Source organism: Bos indicus, chromosome 16, assembly GCF_029378745.1.
Source record: "Bos indicus isolate NIAB-ARS_2022 breed Sahiwal x Tharparkar chromosome 16, NIAB-ARS_B.indTharparkar_mat_pri_1.0, whole genome shotgun sequence".
NCBI lineage: Eukaryota > Metazoa > Chordata > Mammalia > Artiodactyla > Bovidae > Bos > Bos indicus.
The window spans coordinates 37,894,533-37,909,550 of NC_091775.1; the positions used below are offsets into that span (position 1 = coordinate 37,894,533).

The following is a 15,018-nucleotide window of genomic DNA, read 5'->3' on the forward strand; positions in this document are numbered from 1 at the left end:
TTTCACTTTAATGCATTGGAGAAGGAAATGGCAACCCACTCCAGTGTTCTTGCCTGGAGAATCCCAGGGATGGAGGAGCCTGGTGGACTGCCATCTATGGGGTCACACAGAGTCGGACACGACTGAAGTGACTTAGCAGCAGCATACAATACAAAAAAGATTGGGAAAATTAACATTAAAAGTTTAAGATTTACTTTTCTTCTACTCTTTTGTATTTTTATATAAAAACATATTAAAAGCTTAAAAAAACTTTATATAAAAAGTACCAAAAAATAAATTTTCTATAAAAATCTTCTTTTAAAAGATATAAGAACATTTAAAAATATTTTACATTGTAGAACTTGTAGTGAGCAGACAATTGGATACAGCATTTTTTATTTTATCTTAAACTTACCCCTCCTCTCCCCTTATAAAACAGAAAGATAGATGCAATTGGGAGAGGAATGTTTTGAAGCAAAATGCATTCTTAAGTAGCAGTGGAATAGAGAGAAAGTAGAAGAGGACAAATCCCCAACACAAAAGCATTTCAGAAAGAGGTAGCAACAAGTTCTAAAACCATGATTTCAGAACTAAGAAAAAGGAAAATCATTCAGATTTGTATAAGAAAAGGCTATTAGTGTTATACAGGGCTCAGTACAAAGCAGAGTCATATGTGGAAGTTTCTATATATTATATTAAAATTTTGGTTTGACTTTCAGTTAATGTAAGCATTAGCCATAATAAAAACAAGTGGTGTGTTTAGAGTATGGTCCTGGAGTTAAACAATCTATAACTAACTAGCTCCTAACTTCGATACGCTCAGTCTCCAAATAAAGTTAATGTGAGCACATTTGTGAAAGGGACTGCTACACAATGTGGAAAACTGAAAAGGTCTTTTGTTAGAGCCAAAAGGCACTGGCTAATGTTCAACAGCAAACAAAACAATCAATTTTTTATACTGTCAATAAATCAGAATGATTAAAGATCAGAAGCAAATTAGCAAAATTAAAGATGAGAATTTCAGGATGAAATGATCACTTTTTAATCTCAGAGCATTACCAACATCTACAATTCTTAGAAGATTTAAAATTACAGCTTAGATTTTAGGAGAAACTGACACCGGGTTCTGCAAGTGAGCATTCACTTGAAGGGCTGTATGAGAGTGTGTTCAATCTCACGTCTGCAGTTCAAACAGTGTACTTCAGGTTTTTTTTGAATTAATAAAATGCTTACAACTGTCAAAGTGACTTGCTTCAACCTATTTATATCTTTCTTTATATGACAAACATAGACAGTGTATTAAAAAGTAGAGACATCACTTTGCTGACAAAGTTCCACATAATCAAAGCTACGATTTTTCCAGTCATCATGTACAAATGTGAGAGTTGGACCATAAAGAAAACTGAGCACCAAATTGATGCTTTTGAACTGTGGTGTAGAGTCCCTTGAACTGCAAGGAGATCAAACTGTTGCAGGAAGGCGTACCCTTCTAGGGCCCGAAACTGGGCTCTTGTCCAACACTCGGAAATGAATTGTCCGAGGAGACACATGTGCTGACAAAGCAAGAGATTTTATTGGGAAAGGTTCTCCTGGGTTCCCTTACCCTGCTGCTCTCCACCCGGGTGCCCTTTCCCAATAAAATCTCTTGCTTTGTTAGCACATGTGTCTCCTCTGACAATTCATTTCTGAGTGTTAGATAAGAGCCCAGTTTCAGGCCCTGGAAGGGGTCAGTCTTCCTGCAACAAAACCAGTCAATTCTAAAGGAAATCAACCCTGAATATTCATTGGAAGGACTGATGCTGAAGTTGAAGCTCCAATACTTTAGCCACCTGATGTGAAGAGCCAACTCAGTGGAAAAGCCCCTGAGGCTTGGAAAGACTGAAGGCAGGAGGAAAAGGGGATGGCGTCACCAACTCAATGGACTCAATGAGTTTGAGCAAACTCCTGGAGATACTGAAGGACAAGGAAGCCTGGCATGCTGCAGTCCATAGGATTGCAAAGGGTCAGACACAACTTAGCAACTAAACAACAAATACAAATTTACCACAATTTCAGCATAGGCCTCACCACTTACATGCTGAAAAGGAGAAGGCAAGGCCACTACACCTTATTATGTCATCTGATTTCCATCCATCAATTCACGCATTCAACAGATTGAGCACTTACCACCTTCTGTATACTATGCTAGGTACTCGGATATGACATGACAATGATGATTAGAAACAACCATCAACCTTGCCTTCATAGACCTTATTATCTAGCAGAGAATAGCCAATCAATCACACAAATACCTTTTTAACAAAAAAGAAGGAAAAGAATCTATTGTGTTACTCTTATTTGTAAGAACTTAGAACTAGAACTCCTGGCTCTAAATTCACTATTCTACTACATTACAATAACTCAGTTAAGTAGGTCATTTAATTTTTCTCTCATGTTACTCAAAACCCATTTTATACTGTTTATATAACTACTCATCAGAATGTGCTGTAAAGCACTTTACAACTTTTATTTTTAATTTCCCTTTGACGGTATGCATTTTTTAAATGTTGAAAAACCTTAGATTATTTTTCTAAACTTATTTTGTAACGCCTTCTAAAAAAGGAAAATGTCATTTTAAAATGCACCATATGAAAATTCCTGTCTATTCAAATGACATTCTGGAATGAATCATCTCCCAGTGCAGTCATTTTTTTAAAATAGTAGGATTATACCATGTACATGCTGATTACTTAGGTAAGTTTCTTCCATTAATTTTGAAAACATTTTTCCTTCTCTCAATTCCTTTTTTTAAAAAAAAAGGTTATCAACAGTAGAAATAATTATGTTCTTTTATAAAACAGGTAGAATTTTAAAAACATACATATGTTGATTAAAGTATGGTAATGAATGAATTTGCATAAATGCTGGAAGAAAGGACAGGATTAACATAGATGAGTTAGCCTCATTCTGGCCTTTGTTATTACCTGAACGTTTTCTTCCACCAAATTCAGGGATTGGAGCATTCTCTTCACTGCCCATATCTCCTGTACTCACAGTTAGTTATGTCCTCATTATCAGGCTTTCCAATGCAAAAGTACTTTCACATATTCCTAAAGCACCAGCCTCCCTTTCTTTCACTTCCTTCCTTATCCATTGCAGATTCCTTGATTTGTCATTTCAATCACACTCCTAACAGTTCTTTCCATTGCACCATTTGGCCAACTCAACTCTAAATGAAATTAACTACTATGCTTTCTTTGTGCTTGCAGTGGAGTTTACAGCTTTGTAATTTATTAATATATTTAGGTCTGTGATCCATTTTGAGTTAATTTTGTGAAGGATATAAGCTTTGTATCTAGTCATTCATTTTGAATGGTATATATATCAAAGAGTGAGTGAGCATTCAGGCCTTCCTAAAAATTAGTCTTCATCAATGATAATATAAACATTTTCACATTGCATTAAACATACATTACTAAGTAGAATATAAAATTCACATAATTTGTAAGATTGAAATAGCTGATTTTAGGGAATTTCAACCAATGCTGCAATTCCAGGTGATGTGACATTTGAAGGTCAACTAAGCCTTTGGAGGGGCTTCCAGGTGGCTCAGTGGTAAAGAACCAGCCTCTCAAGTAGGAGGTGTGGTTCAATCCCTGGGTCAAGAAGATCCCCTGGAGAAGAAAATGGCAACCCACTCCAGTATTCTGGCCTGGAGAATCCCATGGACATAGGAGCCTGGCAAGCTACAGGCCACGGGGTCACAAAGAGTTGGACAGGACTTAGTGACTAAACAATTACAAGCCTTTGGAAAATCAAATTATACCACACCTCTCTGTCACTGCTTCAAGGAAGGCTCAGCCCTAAATGGATCATGTGAAACTAACAATGTTTTCCATGCATATGTGCTTTTAGGAAGAGATGGCAAAAATACACAGAAGAACTGTACAAAAAAGATCTTCATGACCCAGATAATCATGATGGTGTGATCACTCACCTAGAGCCAGACATCCTGGAATGTGAAGTCAAGTGGGCCTTAGAAAGCATCACTACGAACAAAGCTAGTGGAGGTGATGGAATTCCAGTTGAGCTACTCCAAATCCTGAAAGATGATGCTGTGAAAGTGCTGTACTCAATATGCCAGCAAATTTGGAAAACTCAGCAGTGGCCACAGGACTGGAAAAGGTCAGTTTTCATTCCAATCCCAAAGAAAGGCAATGCCAAAGAATGCTCAAACTACCACACAATTGCACTCATCTCACACGCTAGTGTGAAGCCAGGCTTCAGCAATATGTGAACCGTGAACTTCCAGATGTTCAAGCTGGTTTTAGAAAAGGCAGAGGAACCAGAGATCAAATTGCCAACATCCGCTTGATCATGACAAAAGCAAGAGAGTTCCAGAAAAACATCTATTTCTGCTTTATTGACTATGCCAAAGCCTTTGACTGTGTGGATCACAATAAACTGTGGGAAATTCTGAAAGAGGTGGGAATACCAGACCACCTGACCTGCCTCTTGAGAAACCTGTATGCAGGTCAGGAAGCAACAGTTAGAACTGGACATGGAACAACAGACTGGTTCCAAATAGGAAAAGGAGTTCGTCAAGGCTGTATACTGTTACCCTGTTTATTTAACTTATATGCAGAGTACATCGCTGGGCTGGAAGAAACACAAGCTGGAATCAAGATTGCCAGGAAAAATATCAATAACCTCAGATATGCAGATGACAGCACCCTTATGGCAGAAAGGGAAGAGGAACTAAAAAGCCTCTTGATGAAAGTGAAAGTGGAGAGTGAAAAAGTTGGCTTAAAGCTCAACATTCAGAAAACGAAGATCATGGCATCCAGTCCCATCACTTTATGGGAAATAGATGGGGAAACAGTGGAAACAGTGTCAGACTTTATTTTTCTGGGCTCCAAAATCACTACAGATGGTGACTGCAGCCATGAAATTAAAAGGCGCTTACTCCTTGGAAGGAAAGTTATGACCAACCTAGATAGCATATTCAAAAGCAGAGACATTACTTTGCCAACAAAGGTTCGTCTAGTCAAGGGCTATGGTTTTTCCCATGGTCATGTATGGATGTGAGAGTTGGACTGTGAAGAAGGCTGAGCGCCGAAGAATTGATGCTTTTGAACTGTGGTATTGGAGAAGACTCTTGAGAGTCTCTTGGACTGCAAGGACCTCCAACCAGTCCATTCTGAAAGAGATCAGCCCTGGGATTTCTTTGGAAGGAATGATGCTAAAGCTGAAACTCCAGTACTTTGGCTATCTCATGTGAAGAGTTGACTCGTTGGAAAAGACTCTGATGCTGGGAGGGATTGGGAGCAAGAGGAGAAGGGGACAACAGAGGATGAGATGGCTGGATGGCATCACTGACTCGATGACGTGAGTCTGAGTGAACTCTGGGAGCTGGTGATGGACAGGGAGGCCTGGCGTGCTGCGATTCACGGGGTCACAAAGAGTCGGACACAACTGAGCCACTGATCTGATCTGATGTGCTTTTAAAAATCCCTTAGTTCAAGAGTAAGTTTATTAAGCTTGTGCCAAAAATATAATTGTACTTTTGCCTCATACACTTCAATATTGGTGGTTGGTGGTGGCTTAGTCACTAACTTGTGTCTGATTCTTGCACCCCATGGACTGTATCCCACCAGGCTCTTCTGTCCATGGGATTCGCCAGGCAGGAATAGCAGAGTGGGTTGCCATTTCTTTCTCCAGGGGATCTTTCCCACCCAGGAATCAAACCCAGGTCTCCTGCATTGCAGGCAGATTCTTTACTGACTGAGCCACGAGGGAATCCCACACGTCAATATTACTGGTCAGAAAAAACCATTCCAGAAATACTGCCATTGGCAACAACATGGATGGACCTATTATACTAAGTGAAGTAAGTTAAACAAAGGCAAATATTATGATATCACTAATCTGTGGAATCTAAAAAATAATGCAAATGTATCTATTTGCAAAACAGAAACATACAAAGAAAACAAATGATTACCAAATAGGGAGGCGGGCAAGGGATAAATGAGAAGTAGGAAATTAACAGATATACATTACTATATATAAAACAGATAAACAACAAGGATTTCCTATGTAGCACAGGGAATAAATCTGAAAATATATGTATGTATGCATTCTTGGCTGTACACCTGAAACTAACACAGTATTGTTATTATAAATCTATTATACTTCAATTTAAAAAAAAACATTCCATTTCTGATGACACTATAGCAGTCAATCAACAAATACTGACTGGACCTGGCACTACCAGTATTGCTCAGTGCAGTGTTGTTGCTCGTCATTCAGCTGCTCAGTCATATGCACCTCTTTGCGACCTCATGGACTGCAGCATGCCAGCCTTCCCTGTCCTTCACCATCTCCTGGAGTTTGCTCAAACCCATGTCCATTGAGTTGGTGGTGCCATCCAACCACCTCATCCTCTGTCGTCCGCTTCTCCTCCTGCCTTCAACCTTTCCCAGCATCAGAGTCTTTTTCAATGAGTCGACTCTTCACAACAGGTGGCCAAAGTATTGGAGCTTCAACTTCAGCATCAGTCCTTCCAATGAATATTCAGGGTTGATTTCCTTTAGGATTGACTGCTTTTACCTTCTTGCAGTCCAAGGGACTCTCAAGAGTCTTCTCCAACACTCTTGCTGGTAGTAGCTTCAGCAAATGACGTGGCTCTGAGCTGTGTCGCTTGAAAAGAAAATCCAGGAAACTGAAGAGCTTTCTTTTGGGGTCAGATGGAAAACACTTCAGGATAGCTAAGAACACAGGCTCTAGAGTCAGACAGACCTGGGGTTGGTGACACAGACAAGATAAACCTCTTGAGCTTCAGGTACACTCCCTGCAACATGGGAACAGTAATAGTACTTTCCTTAGAGAGTAGTTATGTGGATTAGATGACTAGTGTATACAAAGCCCTAGGATTTCTGTTACTTAGGTCTTATAGCAGTGATGGTGGCTTGTTGGGACACCTGTGACTTGTGAGCTACACTGCACACAAGTATTTCTTCACTGGCCTTTCTCTGATATTCAAGAAGGGGCTCTTTGAATTAGTGACACTGCAGCCTGCAAAGGAACAAATCCTAGTAAATAGTTTTTTAAAGGTTTTTGCAGAAGAAAAAAAATCAGTGGGAAGGAAGAAGTTTGTGACAAAGAGAAAACTATGAATGTGACTAAAATTTTATTATGAAAAGAAGAGCTACTGAACATATATAGCTATTTCTGCAATAAGTTAATTTTTTACAAAGGGCATGTAGCAAATCAGAGTCAGTATAAATTTTTGCCTTTTAAGGAGCTCAGACAAAATTATGGCTCTGTTTTTATCAATACTAAATCGAGTACCAATTTTCTTCTTAAATTTTATGATGTCATCTCTTACATGTTAATCATTAGTATTATAACTCAAACTTCTCAAAGGAAAGGTACCACTGGAAAAAAATCACAAATTACATGAATAAACGCAAAATTACTGCTGCAATTTGTAGATATAAAAACATAAATAATGTGCCTTGGTTTGGCATGGAAACACTGAGATAATAGAAAATCATAAGAAAACATTCACATTCTATAGCTAATATAATATATAAAGTCATAATAGACATTATACTTACTAGCAAACTGTATGTTCAAAGGAGCAGGTGTCATATCTTACCATTGAACTACTCTAAGATTCAAAATTAACTATGTGCCCAGTTACCAAGACCAAGAAGAAATCTAAGGAGCTACATGAATGTTTATGAGATAGGAGTAAAATCTGAAGACTCTCCCTCCAATTCCACAAAGCAAAGAAGAGATGTTCTATATTTTACTTAAAAGAGAGAAATAGGTACTTATAAGAAAGCATGCCAGTCCAAGGCTTCTCTGGTATCTAAAATAAAGCACACAAAAATAAAATAAAATAAAATAAAGCACAGAAAATTATTTTCAAATAAGTTATCTAAATCTTCATTTTATAGTTCAACAGTGAAATAAAATGTCTACTTAAGGCAACTTTTCACATAATTTTTTACTCCTGATAGCAAAGCCTGGGACAAAGGCAGGCTTTCTTTCATTTGAAAAAGAAAATCACACTCATTATCTGATCCCACATCAATTATAAATTCAGAAGAAACAATAAAATATTAATATGGATAGAAATGTTCTTCCCCCATACATAAGCATTTGGGTTTATGAGTTCATGGGTATATATGCATTTAAGTGTCTATTAAGTGAAGATGAATATTTCTGAATAATACATGAAAATAGTACAAAATTATCTTTACTGCTTTTTACAAATAAACTACAAGGTTTCTGAAGAGCAGTTCTGATTTTAAATTGCTCCACTGGGGTAGAGCTCCTTAACAAGTATGTTATTCTTCCAGGGACCCTTTCTTTATTCTCATAAGGCCTCAAGGGGATACTGGAAAAATAAGGTATCAGCCCAGTACATACCAACACAAATATCACCACCTTTAAACACTTAAAATGCTTACAAAGAAGAAAAGGAAGGAAGGAAGATGGTGCCATTATTGTATTGGTTTTTTTTTAGGGTACCAACAATCATTATCTTGCATAAATCAGGGGGATCCACTGTTTACCTTTGATTACTTGTACTTATGACTCTTTTTGGCATCTGGTCCCATCACTTCATGGGAAATAGATGGGAAAACAGTGGAAACAGTGTCAGACTTTATTTTGGGGGGCTCCAAAATCACTGCAGATGGTGACTGCAGCCATGAAATTAAAAGACACTTACTCCTTAGAAGGAAAGTTATGACCAACCTAGATAGCATATTCAAAAGCAGAGACATTACTTTGCCAACAAAGGTCTGTCTAGTCAAGGCTATGGTTTTTCCAGTGGTCATGTATGGATGTAAGAGTCAGACTGTGAAGAAAGCTGAGTGCCAAAGAATTGATGCTTTTGAACTGTGGTGTTGGAGAAGACCCTTGGACTGCAAGGAGATCCAACCAGTCCATTCTAAAGGAGATCAGTCCTGGGTGTTCATTGGAAGGACTGATGCTAAAGCTGAAACTCCAATACTTTGGCCACCTCATGCAAAGAGTTGACTCATTGGAAAAGACTCTGATGCTGGGAGGGATTGGGGGCAGGAGGAGAAGGGGACGACAGAGGATGAGATGGCTGGATGGCATCACCGACTCGTTGGACGTGAGTTTGAGTGAACTCTGGGAGTTGGTGATAGACAGGGAACCCTGGCATGCCTCAATTCACAGGGTCGCAAAAAGTTGGATACGACTGAGCGACTGAACTGAACTGAACTGAACTGATAGAGAGCAAACTGCTAGTCAGAGCCAGTGCTGGAATTCAAAGGTTTGTCTGATGCCAAAAAATTGATGCTTATTTTCAGATATTGAAAGCACTGAATCAAGACATATAACAAAATCAGGAGTTCTGGATCAGCCAGAAGAGCAGCAGAGATGGGAGGCAGTGAGGAAGGTAGTCTGTCTAAAAGGCACATCTGAACACAAAAGTGGGCTGCAATAATAAATCAGAGGAGATGACTACAATGAAAACTCTGGCCTCAATCCAAGGAAAAACAGGAGGCATTCCAAGTTACAGAAGGATTCTGTCAAGGTTACTGAGGCCTCTCAAATGTTTCTGGCAGTTGTATTTAAAATGTGTTATAGGAGATCATGGAGAAGGAGTTACTTGAGGTCAACACAAGACTCCAAGGGAATGAAAATCAGTTCATGGAACAGAAAAACACAATAGAAGAGAAAATACTGCAGTGCAACAGTGATCGGATGTAGTGGTGTGGATTCAGAGACACAGAAGATGCTTGTCTGGAAATGTCTTTATCTCACCTCCACTATTTTGAGGGGTAACTTTGCTAGTTATACAATTTGATAGTGGAGAACTAACAGTTATTCAGGAATGCATCTCGAAGAACAATACTTTGGTGTCTTCTACCCCAAAACAGTAACTGAAGACTATCCCAAATAACTTCAGTTATTCAAAGAAATGCATCTTTTGAAACATAAAGATATTAGGTACCAAGCATCCACTATATGTCTGAAACACAATACTGTACATCTAGTTTCTGAAATTGTGAAAGATAAGATTTTTAAATGGCCGCTACTTATGTATTTTACAATTACAGAACTGCAAAGGGTCATTGTTAAGAGAGAAATACTAATTGAGACTCATCGAAGAACAAAATAGTATATTGGGCAAAGAGGATAGGAGTAGAAAATGTTTACAAAGTTGAATAAATAAGACTGTTGAACGACTTTAGAGTCTAAATGAGAAAAGCACAGTTATTAAAGTTATTTTTTAAAAATCATAGAAAGTATATGTAATACAGGAAAAATTACTTATTATTATACAATATAATTTTTTCCATACATTAAAATCCCATTACACTAGTGGCTTTCATATTTTTGACTACTACAGTAATAACTTCAGATTATGACCCAATATACACATATTAACACATGTAAATATGTTACTGATAAATGTCACAGAGCAATATTTATCCTTACTATACACTGTGTACTAAGATATTTTTTCTTTTCATTTTATTTAACTTTTATTTTATATTGGAGTATGGTTGATTAACAGTGCTGTGTTAGTTTTGGGTGTATAGCAAAGTGATTCAGTTATACATATATAAAGAGCCATTCTTTTTCAACTTACTAAGCTATTTCTTACTCCAGTCTTTTTTTTTTTTAACACATTAATGGAGTCCCACTAAACTGACTTTATTTATTTATTTACTTATTTTAAACTTTACAATCGAAATGAATCTGCCACAGGTATACATGTGTTCCCCATCCTGAACCCTCCTCCCTCCTCCCTCCCCATACCATCCCTCTGGGTCATCCCAGTGCAGCAGCCCCAAGCATCCAGTATCGTGCATCGAACCTGGACTGGCGACTCATTCCATATATGATATTATACGTATTTCAATGCCATTCTACCAAATCATCCCACCCTCTCCCTCTCCCACAGAGTCCAAAAGACTGTTCTATACATCAGTGTCTCTTTTGCTGTCCTGTATACAGGGTTATTGTTATCATCTTTCTAAATTCCATATATATGCATTAGTATACTGTATTGGTGTTTTTCTTTCTGGCTTACTTCACTCTGTATAATAGGCTCCAGTTTCATCCACCTCATTAGAACTGATTCAAATGTATTCTTTTTAATGGCTGAGTAATACTCCATTGTGTATATGTACCACTGCTTTCTTATCCATTCATCTGCTGATGGACATCTAGGTTGCTTCCATGTCCTGGCTATTATAAACAGTGCTGCGATGAACATTGGGGTACACGTGTCTCTTTCCCTTCTGGTTTCCTCAGTGTGTATGCCCAGCAGTGGGATTGCTGGATCATAAGGCAGTTCTATTTCCAGTTTTTTAAGGAATCTCCACCCTGTTCTCCATAGTGGCTGTACTAGTTTGCATTCCCACCAACAGTGTAAGAGGGTTCCCTTTTCTCCACATCCTCTCCAGCATTTATTGCTTATAGACTTTTGGATCGCAGCCATTCTGACTGGTGTGAAATGGTACCTCATAGTGGTTTTGATTTGCATTTCTCTGATAATGAGTGATGTTGAGCATCTTTTCATGTGTTTGTTAGCCATCTGTATGTCTTCTTTGGAGAAATGTCTATTTAGTTCTTTGGCCCATTTTTTGATTGGGTCATTTATTTTTCTGGAATTGAGCTGTAGGAGTTGCTTGTATATTTTTGAGATTAGTTGTTTGTCGGTTGCTTCATTTGCTATTATTTTCTCCCATTCTGAAGGCTGTCTTTTCACCTTGCTTATAGTTTCCTTTGTTGTGCAGAAGCTGACTTTACAACTTAACAAATATAGCCAAAAATCTTTGAAAAACACTGTTATTACCTCCCATGCTCCCTTCACATACTCTCCTTTGCTCTCAGGCTCACCACCCTCAAAAAGACAAAAAAATGGTTTTCCTTACTGAAACCAAGCAATATATCAGTCATTAAAATAAATGTGCTGAACTGAAAACCGACTAGAAAGGGGAAACAATCATACATTCACACTGGCTACTGACTCATCCATGCACAGACAGAGTAGTAGCTCAAAATGAGGAGGAAATTACAACTCTATGGTTCAGTAAGGTTATAAGTGAACAACCCATGATGCTATGGGGCCTGGGCTGCGTGGCACAAATAATCAAACTGCTTAAAGTTCTCACAGAAAGATGAAGCAAAAAAGAATCAGTGTTTCTGAAATAAATTATCTGAAACAGAGTCCAGTGAAAGTGCCATATGACACTTCACTAGGTCTAAATAATTACATTCTAGCTAACAAGAATTATCACTTCTGCAGAACTAGTTTAATAGCTAAAGAAAAGAAAGAAAGTCATTCAGTCATGTCCGACTCTCTGTGACCCTATGGACTGTAGCCCACCAGGCTCCTCTGTCCATGGGATTTTCCACGGAAGAATATTGGAGTGGGTTGCCACTTCCTTCTCCAGGGGATCTTCCCGACCCAGGTATCCAACTTGGGTCTCCTGAATTGCATCTGAGCTGCCAGGGAATCCCCTTAAAAGCTAAACACCAAATTTAAAATGTGCATTATTTAAATATTTATTGTACAAATTATTTGAACTTATGGATCATAACTCAATGCCACTTAGAAGTTTTATCTCTTCCAGCAAACAATGAAGTCCTTGGCAATTTTTTTTAAATGTATCAAATTGCTGCAAGTTTTGTTACCATAGTTCTCATTACATTTTCCCACTTGCGCAAGAATTAAGAGTGAACTTTTGCGCTTCCCTCATTTCCCATGGCATCTCACAATACAGCCATGGTCTGTTAATCAATACAAGTTTAACAAAACATTCTCATTACTATTTTAAAAAATACTTTAGTTAACTGTAGGGAACTAGGAAATTTTGGCTAAAGTTTTAAACTACTAGTTCTCTTCTTAACTGGACAGCAGTAAGCACCCTCTGTTGTATTTTGTTTTATTACTAACAGAAGCAGAAGGTATTAAGAGGTGACAAGAATACACAGAAGAACTATACAAAAAAGATCTTCACAACCAAGATAATCACGATGGTGTGATCACTCACCTACAGCCAGACATCCTGGATGTGAAGTCAAGTGGGCCTTAGGAAGCATTACTATGAACAAAGCTAGTGGAAGTGATGGAATTCCAGTTGAGCTATTTCAAATCCTAAAAGATGATGCTGTGAAAGTGCTACATTCAATATGCCAGCAAATTTGGAAAACTCAGCAGTGGTCACAGGACTGGAAAAGGTCAGTTTTCATTCCAATCCCAAAGAAAGGCAATGGCAAAGAATGTTCAAACTACTGCACAATTGCACTCATCTTACACACTAGCAAAGTAATGTTCAAAATTCTACCAGGCAGGCTTCAACAGTATGTGAACTATGAACTTCCAGATGTTCAAGCTGCATTTAGAAAAGGCAGAGGAAACAGAGATCAAATTGCCAACATCTACTGGATCATTGAAAAGACAAAGAGAATTCGAGAAAAATATCTATTTCTGCTTTATTGACTATGCCAAAGCCTTTGACTGTGTGGATCACAACAAACTATGGAAAATTCTTAAAGAGATGGGAATACCAGACCACCTGACCTGCCTCCTGAGAAATCTGTATGAGGACAAGAAGCAACATTTAGAACCGGACATGGAAAAACAGACTGGTTCCAAATCTGGAAAGGAGTATGTCAAGGTTGTATACTGTCACCCTGCTTATTTAATTTATATGCAGAGTACATAATGAGAAACACTAGGCTGGATGAAGCACAAGCTGAAATCAAGACTGCCGGGAGAAATATCAATAACCTCAGATATGCAGATGACACCACCCTTATGGCAGAAAGTGAAGAATTAAAGAGCCTCTTGATGAAAAGTGAAAGAGGAGAGTAAAAAAGTTGGCTTAAAACTCAACATTCAGAAAACTAAGATCATGGCACCTATCTCCGTCACTTCATGGCAAATAGATGGGGAAACAATGGAAACAGTGACAGACTTTATTTTGGGGGGCTCCAAAATCACCACAGATGGTAATTACAGCCATGAAATTAAAAGACGCTTACTCCTTGGAAGAAAAGCTACGACCAAAAAAAAAAAAGAAAAGAAAAGCTACGACCAACCTAGACAGCATATTCAAAAGCAGAGACATTACTTTGCCAACAAAGGTCCGTCTAGTCAAAGCTATGGTTTTTCCAGTAGTCATGTATGGATGTGGGAGTTGGACTATAAAGAAAGCTGAGTGCTGAAAATTTGATGATGCCTTTGAACTGTGGTGTTGGAGAAGACTCTTGAGAGTCCCTTGGACTGCAAGGAGATCCAACCAGTCCATCCTAAAGGAGATCAGTCTTGAGTGTTCATTGGAAGGACTGATGTTGAAGCTGAAACTCCAATACTTTGGCCACATGATGCAAAGAGCTGACTCATTGGAAAAGACCCTGATGCTAGGAAAGATTGAAGGCAGTAGGAGAAGGGGATGACATAGGATGAGATGGTTGTATGGCATCACTGACTCAATGGTCATGAGTGTGAGTATATTCCAGGAGTTGGTGATGGACAGGGAGGCCTGATGTGCTGCAGTCCACAGGGTCGCAAAGAGTCGGACACAACTGAGCAACTGAACTGAACCACTTAATATAGGAAATGTTTCAGATCTAAGAAATGCAAAACTGTCTACCCCTTTTGCCTTACTCTAGTCCTTTTACCTTCATCTTCTTTTCTACTCTTCCAAATTTCAAAGCATTTAATTTTGGCACAAACTAAACTATCTTTAATTGAATCCTCCCTTTATTGAGTGATATCTGTTTTTTTTAAAAAAGAGAGAATAAGATCTGTCTCACAAAGATTTGCCAAAATAAAAGCCCACCCACTCAGGAAAACGGTAAGCCTTCTAGTTAGCTACACTCTGTAGTTACCAATGAACTACAGAGTTGTAATTTCCTTTTCCTTTTAAGGAACCTTGCAACCACCTATACAAAGATGGATCAACAGCATAGCACAAACTGTTATCTGAGTTGGGGAAGAAACAGGAAACTAGTTCTTACCCATCATCCCATCCCAGGAAGAAGTGACTGGCT

At 38.4% G+C, this 15,018-nt stretch overlaps 1 protein-coding gene across 2 annotated transcripts in view; it reads right to left on the reverse strand.

Annotated features, from left to right (window-relative positions):
• The window catches only part of NME7 (NME/NM23 family member 7), a 247,373-nt gene that overhangs the window by 210,178 nt on the left and 22,177 nt on the right, over window positions 1-15,018 (reverse strand). The window contains exon 1 of one of the 2 annotated variants that reach the window (XM_070768118.1): window positions 6,568-6,588. The exons of the other annotated variant lie outside the window; for it this stretch is intronic. The gene's annotated coding sequence lies outside the window, so the exon portion shown is untranslated. Of the gene's footprint in view, window positions 1-6,567; window positions 6,589-15,018 lie in introns of those variants that run through there. 2 annotated transcript variants of the gene reach the window in all.